General features: G+C 46.7%; 1 protein-coding gene across 1 annotated transcript in view; it reads right to left on the bottom strand.

Annotated features, from left to right (window-relative positions):
- SYNDIG1 (synapse differentiation inducing 1) overlaps window positions 1-16004 on the bottom strand; it is a 67620-nt gene that overhangs the window by 36396 nt on the left and 15220 nt on the right. The window lies entirely within an intron of this gene.

Raw genomic sequence — 16004 nt, 5'->3', positions numbered from 1 at the left:
CGTCTGATCTGCGACACTGAGAGAAGTTCAGATTCCCACCACTTTTTTTCCTGAAGACACCCTGAATGTATAGGCTTGATGCCAAACTGTGGCACCTTTAGCATCCAAGGCTAGAAACCTCAGATATGACTCTGATGCCTGTGTCGGCAAGCCTGGCCCCTACAGAGGAGATGGATGTTTCTCTTCCTTCCCACTGTTCACCCTCTTGGCTTTTTTAAGAAGTAGCTTGGACTTTTGGTTGTTGTACTCCCACGGAGGATGCATTTGATGCATTCTCATCTTCAGGAGGTTTGCTTTTGACACTTTTTGCCTATGAGGTGGCTAATGAATACAAGGTTGCTTTTTCAATCACAGAATCACAGAATGATATGGGGTTGGAAGGGACCTCTGGAGATCATCTAGTCCAAACCCCCTGCCAAAGCAGGTCCACCCAGAGCAGGTTGCACGGGAATATATCTAGGTGGGGTTTGAATGTCTCCAGAGAAGGAGACTCCACCACCTCCCTGGGCAGCCTGTTCCAGGGCTCTGCCACCCTTGATCAAAGTAAAGTTCCTCCTCATGTTTAGGTAGAACTTCTTATATTCAAGTTTGTGCCCATTTCCTCTTGTCCTGTCCCTGGGCACCACTGAAAAAAGACCGGCCCCATCCTCTTGACACCCTCCCTTTGGGTATTTGTAAGCATTGATCAGATCCCCCCTCAGCCTTCTCTTCTCCAGACTAAAAAGACCCAAGTCCCTCAGCCTCTCCTCCTAAGAGAGATGCTCCACGTCCCTCATCATCTTTGTAGCCCTCTGCTGTACCCTCTCCAGCAGTTGCCTGTCCTTCTTGAACTGGGGAGCCCAGAACTGGACACAGTGCTCCAGATGGGGCCTCAGATGAAGAACTCAGCAGCTTGAATCCCACCAGCTTTCAATGTGATCTGTGTTGTTGTGCTTCTCTGGGGTTTAAAGATAAGCAGGAAGGTCCCTGGCACCAAACGACACATGCTGGTCTCAGTACTGCAAGAAGCACACTTCCACCGATGGCCCCTGCCGTGCCTGCTCCTCACAGGTCTCCTCAGCTCCACTGGGCTGGTCTGCTCATATGCCCCAAGAAAAAAACGTCTTCCTGTGTGCAACACGTCATGAAAAGCAGATTTATTTCCCCTCTGACACAGCCACACTCCAGTGTCCCCATTCCAGCTCTTCCAGCATTGTCATTTATATGGTTCTCGCCCATCACCCCCGTAGCATTCAGGAGGGCACACCAGGCAAGTTAAGTTCAACCTACCGATTGGCAGTGGTATAACTACACCCAGCAGGACACTGTTTTCTCTTTCAAGCTAATTGTAGCAGAGCGTGCCAATGTATTTGTGCTTCCTTCAGGACAAATTACTTCCTTCTACACACTCTGTTATATCTGGGAAGATCTTTTCTGGTATAAAGGACATTGATACTAAGCCTGCATTACAGGGATGGGCTGCCTGAAGTGTGCTGCTTTAATTAAAACAGTATAACTTCTGCTTTTAATTAATCCCTAATGGGTTTTGAAGATTGGATCGTTCATTTATCCTGGGCCACAAAAAGAGGGACGTTTCCAATTCAAGGAGCCCTGGACCCAAGGGGCAGAGAGAGCAACACCAAAGCGTTCAGAGCCTGACAGCAAGGATAATAACACAGGGAAACTGAGACTCTACCATGGCCAGAGTGTCTTAGGCATGGTCCCCTTCCAAAGACATCCCCCTCCTTTTTTCCTCTGCAAATGAAGAGGAAGCAAGCCTCAGGCTCAGCCCTTTTTGAGGCAAAGCTGTACCACAAGCCACCTCCATGACAAATCTAGCAGAGGCACAGGCAGCCTTCAGATGTACTTACTGCCGCTTTCTGTACTGACAGATAAAAGCAATGCGACTGAAACCTGTGCCATTATTAAATGCATTAGAGGTCAAATCACCATAGAAATTCAGGAGAGTACAGGTACTTCCAAGAGTGAGTGGGTGCTGTTGTTGTGATTTTCCTACCAGGAGGAGCAATGTCCCTTCTCAGCGTGTTGGCAAAAATGCTTGATGAGGTAAGGAATCTACAGTAATAAAGAACATCGCAGAAATTTTACTCAGCTCCCTTTTCTTGAATACTGAAAGTGGTCATCTGTCAAGCATGGGGTGTCCTGGGTACGCAGCGGTTATGGAGTCAAGGGATCCTAGAGAAAGACATCAACCGCAGAGAGCTGCATCATCAGGAGATGCAGGAGTGCTCTTATAACCTTTCCAAGATGAAGGACTTTCTGCTTCTGAGACCCTGGTTCCCTCCATGAAGGGGAGTCTCTGTAAATCCCCATTTAGACATAGTGTTGATGGAGCAAGGGCTGACTTGGGTCTCATGTTCCCACAGGAATACAGGAGCCCTGAACTAAGACACTCATCCTATGCCACAATGAAGTTACTCCTTGAGCTTACCTTGAATTTTGCTTAAATGCCACGTCATTCTTCTCTGTTTTCAACATTTCTGCTAAGTAACTTTAAACATAAACCTCCACTTGCAGTTCATGAGCAAAAACCAGGCAAATAATGTTACCAATTCCACCCTGAAACACTTTGAGATTCCTTGCAGTTAATAAAGAAATGAAGGGGAACTAATGCTGCTCATTCCTTTTCCAGAGTACATACGTGCACTGGAAACCTCTATAATGATCTCTTTTTCAATCAGCAGATATATAAAGTGTGTATTATGGTTTTGTTGTTATTATACAACATCAGAAGTTATTAGAAATGGAGGAGGGAGTCATAAGGCATCACTTCTATGACACAATTAGAATCAGAATATCTGAAGGCTTGACACAAGGTTGACAAGAGAAAATGCTAAAGTGTATTAGCATTTTAGCATCACAGAACAAAGTGAGATATGGAATAAGAGCCAATGCCCATGTGATTTAAATATTTATTATCATTATGGGCATACTGACAGCCCTGGGAAACAAGAAATTCGTATTCACCACAATTTAGAAATAGTCACTGAATCTCACAGGACAAGGTGGTCTTCACCAGGAAGGAAGGAAAGTGAGATACAAGTGAGACATCTGGAAGACACACCAGGAAAGACCCAGATGATGCTTAGGGTGAGTCCAGCTCAAGCTGCCTCAGCCTGTCACAGTTGTGATTCAAACTGAGACTGGGTGGATGCACTGAAACTTTAGTGAAGACAATTTGGACAGTCTTTGGACCAATGCTGTGGCAAGGTCCCATAAGGTCACTGAAGTTATTGCTTTACAATAGCTTCTGTGTAAGCATAAGCTCCTAATTAATTGCTTAATTAGTTGTAGTCTGTAGAAACCTGCTTAGAACAATGCCATCTGTGCGACAAGGTCAAGGAATGAGGACACATTCAGCACAATTACCGAGTGTGGTGTCTTGAATGAAATCCAGAAATCCCAGGCTGGGACAATTACTCTTCAAATTAGTTCAGAGGCCCACATGTCTCTGGACATCCAACCCCATTTCCTGGGTTATCACACCTGGGAGGATTTGGAAGTTACTCTATCTGCCATTATCAGACCAAGGACCACCTTCAGCTTTTGTAGCATGTCCTTGCCGTGGCAGAGGGAAGTGCTGGGAGTAGCTACCAGGCTCTGAACAGTGGACAGGGAATTCTCCACCAACATTTGGTCCCCGTTGTGAAGGGAGGACATGATTCCTTCCAAAGATCCCCCATCAGATGACTGAGCAACAAAAAGTCCAAATCCCAGTCAAAGGTGGCCTCCTGAATAGGCCTGGAAGAAAAGATTTGGTCTTTCCTGCTCCCACCTTCACATTTCCACACCTCTTGCAAAAGAGAGGTCCCTCATGGTGACAGACCTCATGATGCTGGCATGGACACTAACATCCATTGGCCATCTTCGGCACTGAGGCCTGGGAACTCTGGGTAACAGCTGGTTTGAATTGCATCCTTTCTCCTAGACTTGTCTCCTGGCAAAGTACTCACTCCAAGGAGAGGAGGGTGAGGAATGGGGTTGAGCAGGGATCGCCATTTCCATCTCTGCTGTCCAATGCTGTGACACCTCTTCTTTCATCTCTGGCCTTGCCCATTCTCTTGGAGGAAGCTGAGCCCTCTGTGAACATGCCTGGACTTGCATTCACCCAAGCAACCCTGACTCTTTCACACTTCTTGGAAACAATACAAGAAGTGTCATTCATAATTCATTGCTCATCCTGTCCCATAATGAGTGTATTTTAATACTAAACTGGCAAGGGGGAAGGGAGAAGAAAGATTTTCACTATATGAAAAAGTGAGTGGGTTTTTTTCCCCCCAAGCACATAAAATACTACATTAGTTTTATTACCAACAGTACATTAAGATCATGTATCTTGCTAGGTGCATTTTAATGTCCTGCCTACCTCTGTGGATACAGCTGGAGGCAAAGCATCCGGCAAATGCTATTGTTTAGATTAGGAAACAGTGTTTGGGAACAACGCAATAATATTAGATAATTAGCTAATCTTTCACTTCTTACAGAAAAATTTCAATCATTTTAGGCATAAATGAAGCGAGGGCTGTAAACAGTGTAGCACTGGTAAGAGGCAGGATCAAGACTGTTCCAGATTGAGGCCAGAGCTATTGAAGGAGGAGAGTACCTGTGTATCTGTATGCGCTTGGCAGCCCCAATTTCTAGTGGCTGCCTCAGGGAAGCTGTTCATGGTGGGCTCAATATTTTGTCCAGAGTCACGGGAACCAAGAGCAATCTCTCCATCTGCTTTAATGGGACAGGGTTATTTCTTGTTGTTCTTGCTGGGTCTCAAGCTTTTTGGCTGGCACAGAGCTGAACTTTACTGAGGTCCCCCTGGAAACTGCTGCTAGCAACAGAAATCTATCTTTTACTGTGCTGCCTTCCAGGGTCCCGTGATATGACTTCTTTATACGTTTTAGTTTTTGCTCCAAGACACCCTTGCACTCAGTGGGAAAATCTGTAGGCTTGCTGCTGGGACAGTCAGAGCAACCATTTGCCCTGGAGGAAAACCTCGGCGCACAAGCACCAGGGTGGTACACACTGCTCAGGCACAATGGCAGAAAACAGAGAGCCTGATCCCTTCCTATTGCAGATATAGTACCAGTTTATACAATAACTGCGTTCCTTCCCCAGGTTCTGCCTTGCAGTGGGTCCTGAGACTCACCTGGTTTTATACAAGGGATAATCCAGTATTTATTTTAGGCTGAAGAGCATCGTCATTTACTGGTGAAAATGTAATGCCCAGTTTTAGACACAAACTGCTCAGCTGCAGGTAGGTCCTAGTCTCTTCATAGAATCATAGGATTGCCTAGGTTGGAAGGGACCTTTCAGATTATCTAGTCCAACCATCAACCTAACACTGACAAAAACCATCACTAAACCATATCTTGTAGTTCGTCCCAAAATAAATATCTAAAAACTTTATTTCTTTTCTGCTGCTGGGAAGTCATTCAATTCAATGAGGAGTTACAATTGTCTGGCAGGCATCTTTGGGTGCCTAGATCACTAGACTCAAGTCTTCACATCAGAGTATTTTCCTGCAGCCCATTTGAAAGAGACATGTAGATTATAATCAGAAGTGATCAACTCTCTTTGCTGTGCATCCGAACAAAGTAGTAATTCAGTAGCCCTCACCAGAAGAGCTGCTGAGAGATAGCACACTGTATATTCATGATAAGAATGTAGCCCTGGGTCTCTGGTACATGACGTTGATCTCTGAGAAGAAGAAAAAACAATACCTGAGTATTCTGCAGAGCGATAAAAGGTTAACCTTAAGTCTCTGTTGTTGAAAACATCCATTCATTTACTGCTGCATACATTAAACTTCAGATGTGCATGCCTCCTTTCATTTCTTTTTGTTTTGGAAAAGTGTGCTGTCACAGCACGAGACGAAAGATAAAACCATATATATAAACAGCACCCAAAGAACTACTCTAGACACACACTCTGTTCTCCTTGCCACAGGATAATTCAAGGGAGATCATTTGCCACCTTGGATATGAGGAGCCAGCCTTCTGAAGCAGCCGCTGAAGCAGCATCCAAAGCTTTTTGGCTTTTCTGGCAACAGAAGCAGACATTAGGATGGCCAGAACCATGGGGATCGTGCCATTCCCAGATCTACAATGGGTCTCTTCTCTTCTCATGCCTTTTTCAGCAGGGTGACCTGCTAGGGAGGTGCAAAATCACATGCGCTGGTTTTGCCCTTGAACTGGGAGCATGCTCCTTCTGTGTCCTCTCCCGGAATATAATCTGTCCTGGCCACTCTACCTTTGCAGATGTGAAAAATCAAGTATTTAGCTGGGACGTGTGAGGATGACTAACAAAAGCCCTTCCATGTGCCTGCTAACAAAATGCATCAGTGCTGTGTAAGCTAAAAACCACCAAAAAACACTGCCTAAGACTAAAAAGTTGCTTAAAGTTAGTGGGGATCTCCTAAATGTCAGGGGGCCTGAACCCCCTGATCAATTGCTGCGGAATATTACCTTACCCTTCAGATGCCACCACCAGATGGACCTCTGAATGATTTTGTGAATGCTACAGACACACGAAACTTAGTGGGAGGAGTGCAAGTAACCTGTGCATCATTCTGCACTGAAACAATCCTCGCTGTCTCGTAAACCCATGAAGTAATGAGCCAATAGACGAGCAACAAAAAAAGTAACAGCAAGATGAAAAGAGGATGCCAGGAGGGAATAATGTTTTATACCCTTGGAGCACAGCGGTATTGATACATCCCTCGGCTCTGGTTGGCTCAGCATAATGTGTGAGGCATATATCATAGAATCATAGAATCGTCTAGGTTGGAAGGGACCTTTAAGATCATCTAGTCCAACCATCAACCTAACTCCGATAAAAAAAAAAAAAAACTAAAAAAAACCCAAAAAAACCCCAAAACAGCAACCCATTACTAAACCATGTCTCTAAGCACTATGTCAACCTGTCTTTTAAATACCTCCAGGGATGGTGCCTCAGCCACTTCCCTGGGCAGCCCATTCCAATGTTTAATAACCCTTTCCGTGTAGAAATTTTTCCCGATGTCCAATCTGAACCTCCCCTGGCTCTCTGGCACCAAATAAGGTTTGCCATTGTGCAGGATGTTCTTGCTAATAAAAGAGACCCCTCATCTCCTCAAACATTTGGAGTTGGTCTCTCTTCTGTCCCAAAACTTCCTTGTAATTAAACACCTGCATAATGAATTAAACTCTCCAGGGAATGTTATTTGTGAGCTACCTTTCCAATTATTTAAAATTAGCTTAAGGGCTAAAGCAATCAGGCCATTCATTAATCTAATCCCTTTTTGTAGTTTGTGACTTGGAAATGTGGCCACAAGATCAAAAGGACAAAGAGGAATGAAGAGGAAATTATACAAGACACTTATAAAGTTCCCTGGGCCAAGACCTCACCCACAGCACACTGAAATCAGCAGCTGCTGACACACAATGCACTCTAAATGGCCATTTTCTTGTGTGCAGAAACGTCTCTCTTCTCAGGAGATGTCTGCCCTGCAGGGAAAAGTCGGCAGGAGGAAAGCCCCCACACACTCCATCCACTGGCTGGGAGACAGCTCCCACCTGGGAAACAGAGAATTAGAGGTGTTGGTAGCTAATGAACCCCACTTCGGGGCGGCTATCATGGCCCGAGGCAGACCCTGACCATGAAACATCCTCTGCCAGTCCCTCTGGGACTAGGCTATCCCTCTCCTCTGAAAGCAGTAGAAGTTGCAAACCTTGAATGGACCCAACCATGTGACGAGCTTTTTGCAAAGCCAAGGGATGTCACCCAAATATCCCCAATCAAGGGCCAGAACACCCATTTCAGAGCTGCTCTTCCAAGAACGGCACTGGTGAGGCCTCACCTCAAGTGCTGTGTTCAATTCTGGGACCCTCACTACAGGAAGGACATTGAGCTGCTGGAGTGTGTCCAGAGGAGAGCCACCAAGCTGGTGAGGGGTCTGGAGAACAAGTCCTATGAGGAGAGGCTGAGGGAACTGGGCATGTTTAGTTTGGAGAAGAGGAGGCTGAGGGGAGACCTCATTGCCCTCTACAGCTCCCTGAAAGGAGGTTGTAGAGAGGTGGGTGTTGGCCTCTTCTCCCAAGGGAATAATGACAGGACCAGAGGAGATGGTCTGAAGTTGGGGCAGGGGAGGTTTAGATTAGATATTAGGAAGAATTACTTTACTGAGAGAGTGGTCAGGCACTGGAACAGCCTGCCCAGGGAGGTGGTGGAGTCACCATCCCTGAAGGTATTTAAGGAACGTGTAGACGTGGCACTTCAGAGCATGCTCTAGTGCCCGAGATTGTTGGGTTGGGGTTTTTTTTGTGTGTGTGTATGGTTGGACTCGATGATCTCAAAGGTCCCTTCCAACCATGAAGATTCTGTGACTGTGAACAAGAGACCCAGCACTCTCACACAGTGACATATGTTCCTGGCTATCCCAGCAGGTAGTTTCTCTCCATACCCTGTTGAGAACAGCAGCCCTGTTATTTTATGCTGGCACAAGCTGTGCTGTTCAGTATTCGCCACCATCCTCTGCCCGGCAAATCTGCCGTCTGCCTGATGGGAGCAAGGGGAGGAGTGCGGACAGGCAGCCAGCAATGATCTTCTGCAGACCAGCCCTCATGAGTACGGCATTGTCTGTGCCCTTGGCCATGCCCACGCTCTGCACACCCCATGGGCTCTGCTGGCCTGGGACGTTCTCCTCTTTGGGGCATTTACCTTCCACCCTCAGCCTGCACAGAGACACTCGCTGTCAAGGGAGAGCTCCAACCCCACACAAAGCTGTCCCAGTTAGGACAGGGATTATCATACCAACCTACTTACTGCCCACAGCTGGAGCCACCTGCCTCATGAGCGTGCTCATGTGAGCCACAGTAGCAGACAAAACCCCTTGTGGTATTCATGCAACCTTACATTCAATTCTTCTTAACAGGGGAAATCTCCAACCTGCCTTTCTTCGAGTAAGACCTACCTGAAGAAGTCAGCCAGCCCTACCCAAGCTATCGCATCCCATGCCATGCTCCTAAATTAACTCTCTGGTCATCACAGCCTCTCTCCCACTCTCAGTTTCCCCATCCAACGTGGCAAATTTCCCTCTCCTTGATGCCCTTTATTCCTCCTCAAAAAGGCTGAGGGATCCTCACTCTCACAACTGGGCAGATTGGGTGCCTGAGCCCAGGTACTGGAGGGATCCACATTGCACAGAGGGGTGTGTGTACATATGTGTGTGTGTGTGTATGTATACATAGATAGACAGAAAATCAAGTGGACCTCCATCCTGCTCAGAGAGACAGAGAAGCAGGATGAAGCTGCTGGTGCTGTCTGCATTTGTTGAGTGCTCTGAGTGTCCTTCTGCGACCTGTGTGGCCAGCCACGTATACATGTAAATACACAGTGTACATGTAAGCTCTGTGTGTGTGTGTGTGCCTGCTGGGAGTGCATCTTCAGCCTCGCCGCTGGTTGGACCTGCGGGCATGGAGTGTCAGCAGCTTCACCCCTCTCAGGCTGCTGGATCTGGTATGGCATATTTTCCTCTAACAGACTCTACCTATATGTCTAATGAACGTGTATGGTCAGCATTTTACTGGGCTTGTGTCTGTCGCTGACGGACTGACTCCTGCTGCTTAACCTGGGGGGACCAGCGTGCGCCGCACTGCTCCCTCCCCCAGGGCAGACCCACCTCCGGGTTAGCATCAGTCGTGGCCACAGACCTGCCTAGGGCATGATGCCAGGGGCACACACAGGCAGCCCCTGCCCCAACCCTTTGAGTGCACAAGGTAGGCAAGGGGTGAAAGCCATCAGCTAAAAGCAATCGGCACCGGCCACGCTCCTCAGACCTAGGTTCGAGCACAGATGCAAGTCAAAGCACGAGATATATATGTCTGAAAAGCCATATGCAAGTACAAGACAGCTGTCTCGTGGTAGCTAAAATTATGGTGTCATCCGATGATCCTGAAGTGCTTATCCTTGCGAGCGCTGTGTTTTAACAGAAGAGCACACATATGCACTCACACAGAGAGAGACAGTTTGCAAGCAGAGCTGTACGAGCAGTTTGCAAGCAACGTTCACCCCACATTTTCTCACACAAAACCTTGTTCTCAATGGTTTCCATCTCTTGCCAAACTTTGGGCCTGAAATCTAAGGCGCCAGTCCTCCACAGCCATCCTGTGTTATGAAAGTGGCTGGAAGAACTCAGCTCTTTCTTAAGGTGATCAATGAGGAAATGTCCCAGAACACACAGCTCATCCCAGGAAGAAGCTAAGCCCCGTGCCACAAGGGTCTGAGAGCCATGAGCACTTAGGGGTGAAGTCGTGTAAGGATGGACTACCCCAGCATTGGTCAGAGGACCTGGACCTCTATGTGAGTCCCTGGCTTGGTCCCCTCCTTGGTAAGACAGAGTTGGCAAAACAGATCTTCCACACAGGAGTGAGTGGAGGGGGAGCAATTCCCACCAGCTGAAGAGTTGGAATGTCAAGAAATAATATATATTAACTAAACAGAATCTATATGCATCAGCTATTAAGACTGAAACAGGCTCAGAGGAACCCATAAGTCATGATGTGTGGACCTCCCAGGGCCAGGGCTCTCATGCAAGGACAGTGGCTGTACTGTCAGCCCTTGGCCACCTCTGTGAGACACTGGCACAGAGCTCTGCTGGACTGATTTCTGCCACAAAACTCCTTAGTAATTCCATGTGAGGAGGAACTCATGTTGACTTTTTTTGACTCATTCCTGACACGAGAGGGTTTAATTGTCCGGAGGGTTTTGGTCATAACGTTTTACAGCTCAAAGACTTCAAAACTTCATCAGAAGGGTGCCTGCACTCACATGCACTCACAGAGCCAGACCAAGAACGCAGAGATTTGCTTTTTGTATGGTCAGCCCAGACAGCTCAAAGCTTTGCATGATGGACAGCAGAGACAGGGCTGGGTAGCCCCAGAACACAGCCGGTACCCTACATCCGAGCTGTGTGACCCAAAGCAACAGCCCAGTTTCAGCTCAGGGATCGTGTGATTTGGTATCCTGGTCCAAGACACCAAAAAAAAAATAATGACTTATTCATATTGCATTTAAGGAGGTTAAAGCTCATCCTCTTTTGACGATCAGGTCTTTTGTACAAGTGCTACTTAGTCCAAGAAACGATGCGGTGCTGAAAAATCAAAAACCTCTCTTGGAAATGCAAAATCCCACTGTCTGCTTTGCTAGCGTTGCTTTGGCAATGCCGACCAGCACGTCCTGCAAAGCATACAGCTCGGCCTGTTAATGCACACATCACAAGTAGAGAAAAATACTCCCAGGTTTTTGTTTTTGCCTGTGCCTTTTCGTCTCAGACACGAGGGGATGCGGCATTACTAGTACAAACACACGCTCATTGCTGTGGATGTCAACTTCTTTGTCGTCTCTTATATTCTGTTTTCTGATGGAAAAAAAAAAGTGGGGCAGAGAGGAAAAAGCCACAGTAGGCTGGTAGAGCATGGAAAGGTCTTACCAGCACCACGAGCCAGTTTGGTGGAATGTGGCATGTCACACCACTGTCCCATCTCATGGTTTTCCCAGTTGAGATAGGGACTATGAGCCACATTTCTAAGGAATAAACAACAGATAACACCTGGCTGTTATTTCCCTGTCCTTTTCAGCAGTGTCTAGATGTCAAAATATGATGCAGAAAAGCGAGGAGAGTGGAATACATTCACATGTGCTGAGCACCTAATCTCTGGCCTCTGATAAAGATTAAGTTCATACTGTCTTCTCCCTCCCAGCAGGGACACAAACATTATCTCTCTCTTCACCCCAGTGACCACTGAAATGTGTCAAAATACACTTTTTTCAAAGCCTCTGTCTCCGAAAACTGGACAGAAAGTCACCAAACGGTTCAGAAGTTATCACGAAGAAAGAAAAGCTACTCCTTTGCCTGATCCCGTATGCCTCATGTCTGTATGAAAACTGGAGAAAATCCTTTTACCCAGTGCGCAGTCCCTACTTTTCTTTAAAGATAATCCGAGCGATGGTATTTGGAGCTGTGCCCGCTCAGGCAGTCCATGGGCTGGGGAAATAATTACAGAGCTGCAGGTCCCTCCATTGCCCTCCGTTGCCTCCACTGCACATGCTCCTCCCTCAATTGCCGTGTGACGCAGGCAATTATGGCACGGAGTAAGCGCGACAGAGGGGAAGCGATTGCTCTCCTGTGCTTGGATTGCAGTCTGCTGCCTGACAGGTCTCACCTGCTGCTGGGGAGGGAAGAAGGTCTGGAGGTTATATGAGCACCTAAGCATGCCGAGAAGTGGAACAGGTTGCCCAGAGAAGTTGTGGATTCCCCATCCCTGGAGGTGCTCAAGACCAGGCTGGATGGGGCTTTGAGCAACCTGGTCTGGTGGGAGGCATCCCTGCCCATGGCAAGGGGGGCTGGAACTCAAGGATCTTTTAAGGTCCCTTCCAACTCTAATCACTGTATGATTCTATGATACTAAGCATTCAGTGAGATTTTTCAGGTGCTCATCTATGCCAGCCTGACACAGCTCCATGGAGGTTTCACGGAACTGGATAGAGGCGCTGTACACACTCCTGTTTCTGTCTGGCCCGGCTGGCATCTCTTGGACAATTTGGTGGGGACTTACTGGGGGTGAAGGGATCCTCATGGCCACCCACATCCCACAAGACAGCAGGTACAAAGGGAAGGTCATTCACACCAGCACAGATTTAGGTGTCTGATAATGAATTTCTTTTTAGGGGCGGGAAAGAAATGTGTGCCACGGTATTGCTCTCTTTCCTAAAAATAAACGCAGGGAGAAAAAGAGGATTCTGACAAAAAGACCTTGCAGGATTACCAACCCCCACCAAGCAGAAAACCTGACAGGCCCCGATAACTTCTTTGATAGGTTCAACGGCAAACTTGACAAGACAAAAAGATTTTTTTTTAACTTCTTTCTCAGATACACGAAGCTTCAGATTTGCCTACAATCTGCAAAGCAAAAACTTTGTAGATTGTTGGCAAATCTACAAAGCTAAAAACTTCTGTAAAAAATGAAAACTGAAATACCTGCATGACTTTAGAGGGTGGAGATTTATGAAAAAAAAAACTTTTGATCAGACACTGTTTGTAGAGGGAGTTTTATGGTGAAACGCATATGACATTTACATTTCCCTCTGCAAAGACATCCCTGCAAACTGTATGAAAACCCTCTGACTGAACGCTTCAGACTCAGTTATAAGCTCTCGGGGAAGCAGCTAATCCAAAAAATTGCAAGCGTAAAAACTCACATGCACCCGTTTGTAGAAGCCAATAAACACTGTCTACTGTTAAAAATCAGAGTACTCGGAGATGTTACCCCTCCTGAGAGGTTATCCTAATGCAGTGGCCTCTGGACGGGTCACCTGAATGGCTCGTGTGCGCAAAGCCCCTGCAGCTCAGCTGTGACAGCTCAGGCGAGAAGGGGACCTGGACACCACTTAGCGTGACACCAGCATGGCTTGGGATAGGAAGATCACCAGACGATGCCTTGCTCATGAAGATTGGGTATCCCAATGGAAAGGAGCTGCTTTTGCTATCATAGACTGCATTTCTGAATCCACTGCTCCTCCCTGCTGGCTCAGCTAAACCTCATGCACATCTTCATTTCCCCCACGCAGGCAGACCCTGCGCAGCTGCATCTGTTTCCAAGAAGCCCTAAATCAACAGCACATTGGCACAACCTTTGGTGGAAAAAATCTGAAGTCCCACACCGAGCAGAAGTAGCCCCTGCAAGGAAGCACATTGCTTTTATGGAGCACAGGGAAAAATAATCTTTCTATTGGTAAAGAGCATCTCTGAAACCTTACAGCATTGATCCTTATCTAATTCTTTTGCACCATGACATCGACACACGCAGCGTAACAGGAATAAACTGAGAGCACCCGTCCCTTCACACTGAGCTGCACTGCAAATCCACCTTCTGCAAATCAGGCCTTCCTATGTAAATGCGTTGCACGCCTAAAGGAGACCAGTTTTTTTTAAAAAAGTTCACCACAAATGCTAAATTCTGGCACAAAGAATCCATCCACCGCCTTTGAATCTCCTACCTGTTACAATTTTTTCCCAGACTGGGCCTTTTTAGCAGAACCACACAGGAGACTTTTTGAAAACATGACATTTTCAAGAGCTCAACCAGCTGCAAAGAAAGTTTTGAATGCCAAGTGCCAAGTTTTGATCTTTAGTTACAGTTCTGACTTTTGATAAAGGATGGGGAATGTTAGGCTACCCTTTTCTCTTAACAAGAGATCTCAAATGTTAATTAGGAGTTTAAGTTAGAGGACCCATATAAATAGAAATCACATGCTATTAGGATGTTATGTTTTAATATCTTATATATAAAACATTATTATGAATGGTTTATGCTCCAAAGTGTGAGTTGATACCACTGTTGGTATTAGCTTCACTAGGTGCAGGATTTCCATGGTTTGTACTAGCTATTTTAGCCAGTTCTCCTTAATTGGAGAACTTTTGGCCTTAATTAGAGTTTAATTTTTCCTCTTGAAAATGCCAATGTGTTGGATGTGGGGTTCTGCAGAAGTGCCGGTTGCAGTGACGCCTGGTGTTTTCTCAGGGTGATGACGGATCTGCTGGAGGGGAAGGGAGGCATCGAAGGTACCCGCCTGGGAACTCGGGGAGTGGACAGACTGATGTGCCTGTGCTGGACTGGGACGAGCAGGGACTTGAACATCTTTCTGCGTGAGATTTGGGAAAGGAGTTCTCAGCTGATTCAGATGTTGGAGAGAGCTAAGAGGAGAGATGGGAGGAAAGGAGCATGCAGGGGATGGTGTTACTACTACCATTTCTTAGTGGGGAGAGAAGAAAAAAATTCTACTTCCAATGCAAAAACAAAAAGCAGAAAAGTCAAAATTCCTCAGAAACACAGTCCTTCCTCTGGCTGGATTTAGCGACAACTTGCCTTGGTGAATGCAAGAGGTCAATTAACGAAGATTAATTTACTGCCTCTCAACCTAATAAAAGCAAAGCACCTGCCTGACCTTCCTTGCTGACAGCTCCCAGTTTTAGGCAGCGCATTCAGCAGATCCCCGTCGCTACGCTAAACCAAACCAACACCCAAGTTTCCATTTTCCAGGGCCTTCAGCACAATATCACCATCCTTCGCTGCCTTCGTATGGTCTTTTCCACCTTCCTCACGCTTCTGTCAAGGTAGTAGGCTCTTAGGGATTCGTGCCAGCCCCTCGGATCAGTTCACAGCTAATGTGGATGCCCTGTTCTTCCTACACTGGCTCTCAGCACATCTAGCTTCTCAGCCTTACTGCTTTTTGGTACTTAATTACGTTGTCTGTTTTGCATTTATTGGACTGGGCTGTGCTGTCATTGCTTAGATAAAACCAGCTAGCGGTCCCCAGGCCTCCTGAAGGAACGCTACCGCAGGAAATGAATGAATGCACTATCTTCCCCAGCACGGAGGAAACACACTGCTCATGGTGACAAACTTCAAGCCTTCCTTGGCTGCAGCATTGGTGAAAAATCCTGCCCGGTGTACGTGTGTGAAGACGTGGCCATTGAACCTGCTGACAAAGGACCTGAAGGACCAAATGGCAGGACACTAAAGCGTGTGCAGTTCCCACCCAGTGCTTTACTTTTTGCTGTCATCCTCCTCACCCAGCAAATCCCTTGACCCAAACTTGAGAAATCACTAACATGCAAACAAGGAAACTTGCTATTTTCCACTGGACAAACTTTAATTGTCTCTGAGGCTTCCGAGTTCACTGACAGATGCTTCACTTAAAGCAAAAAGTAGTAGTACTGTATCTCTTTCTTTGATATTGAAGACTAGGATTCTTGAGATCTGAAGCGCCTGCTCTGGCTTGACAAATACCCAGCGCTGGCAGACGTTTAGAGCAGGCAGATTAGAAAGATAGGCAAGAGGGTGAATGATTTTGGTGCTGTGGAGTACAGACTGTAGTTTGCAATAGGCACCGCTACCACCAGTAGACAGAATTGTATTTCCGTCTGTTGAGACTTCCAGCGTGACTCCTTTTCTGTCGCGTTACATTACCTG

The sequence above is a fragment of the Numenius arquata genome, chromosome 2 (assembly GCF_964106895.1).
Source record: "Numenius arquata chromosome 2, bNumArq3.hap1.1, whole genome shotgun sequence".
NCBI classification, from domain to species: Eukaryota; Metazoa; Chordata; class Aves; order Charadriiformes; family Scolopacidae; genus Numenius; species Numenius arquata.
This window is presented reverse-complemented; position numbering and strand designations above follow the sequence as displayed.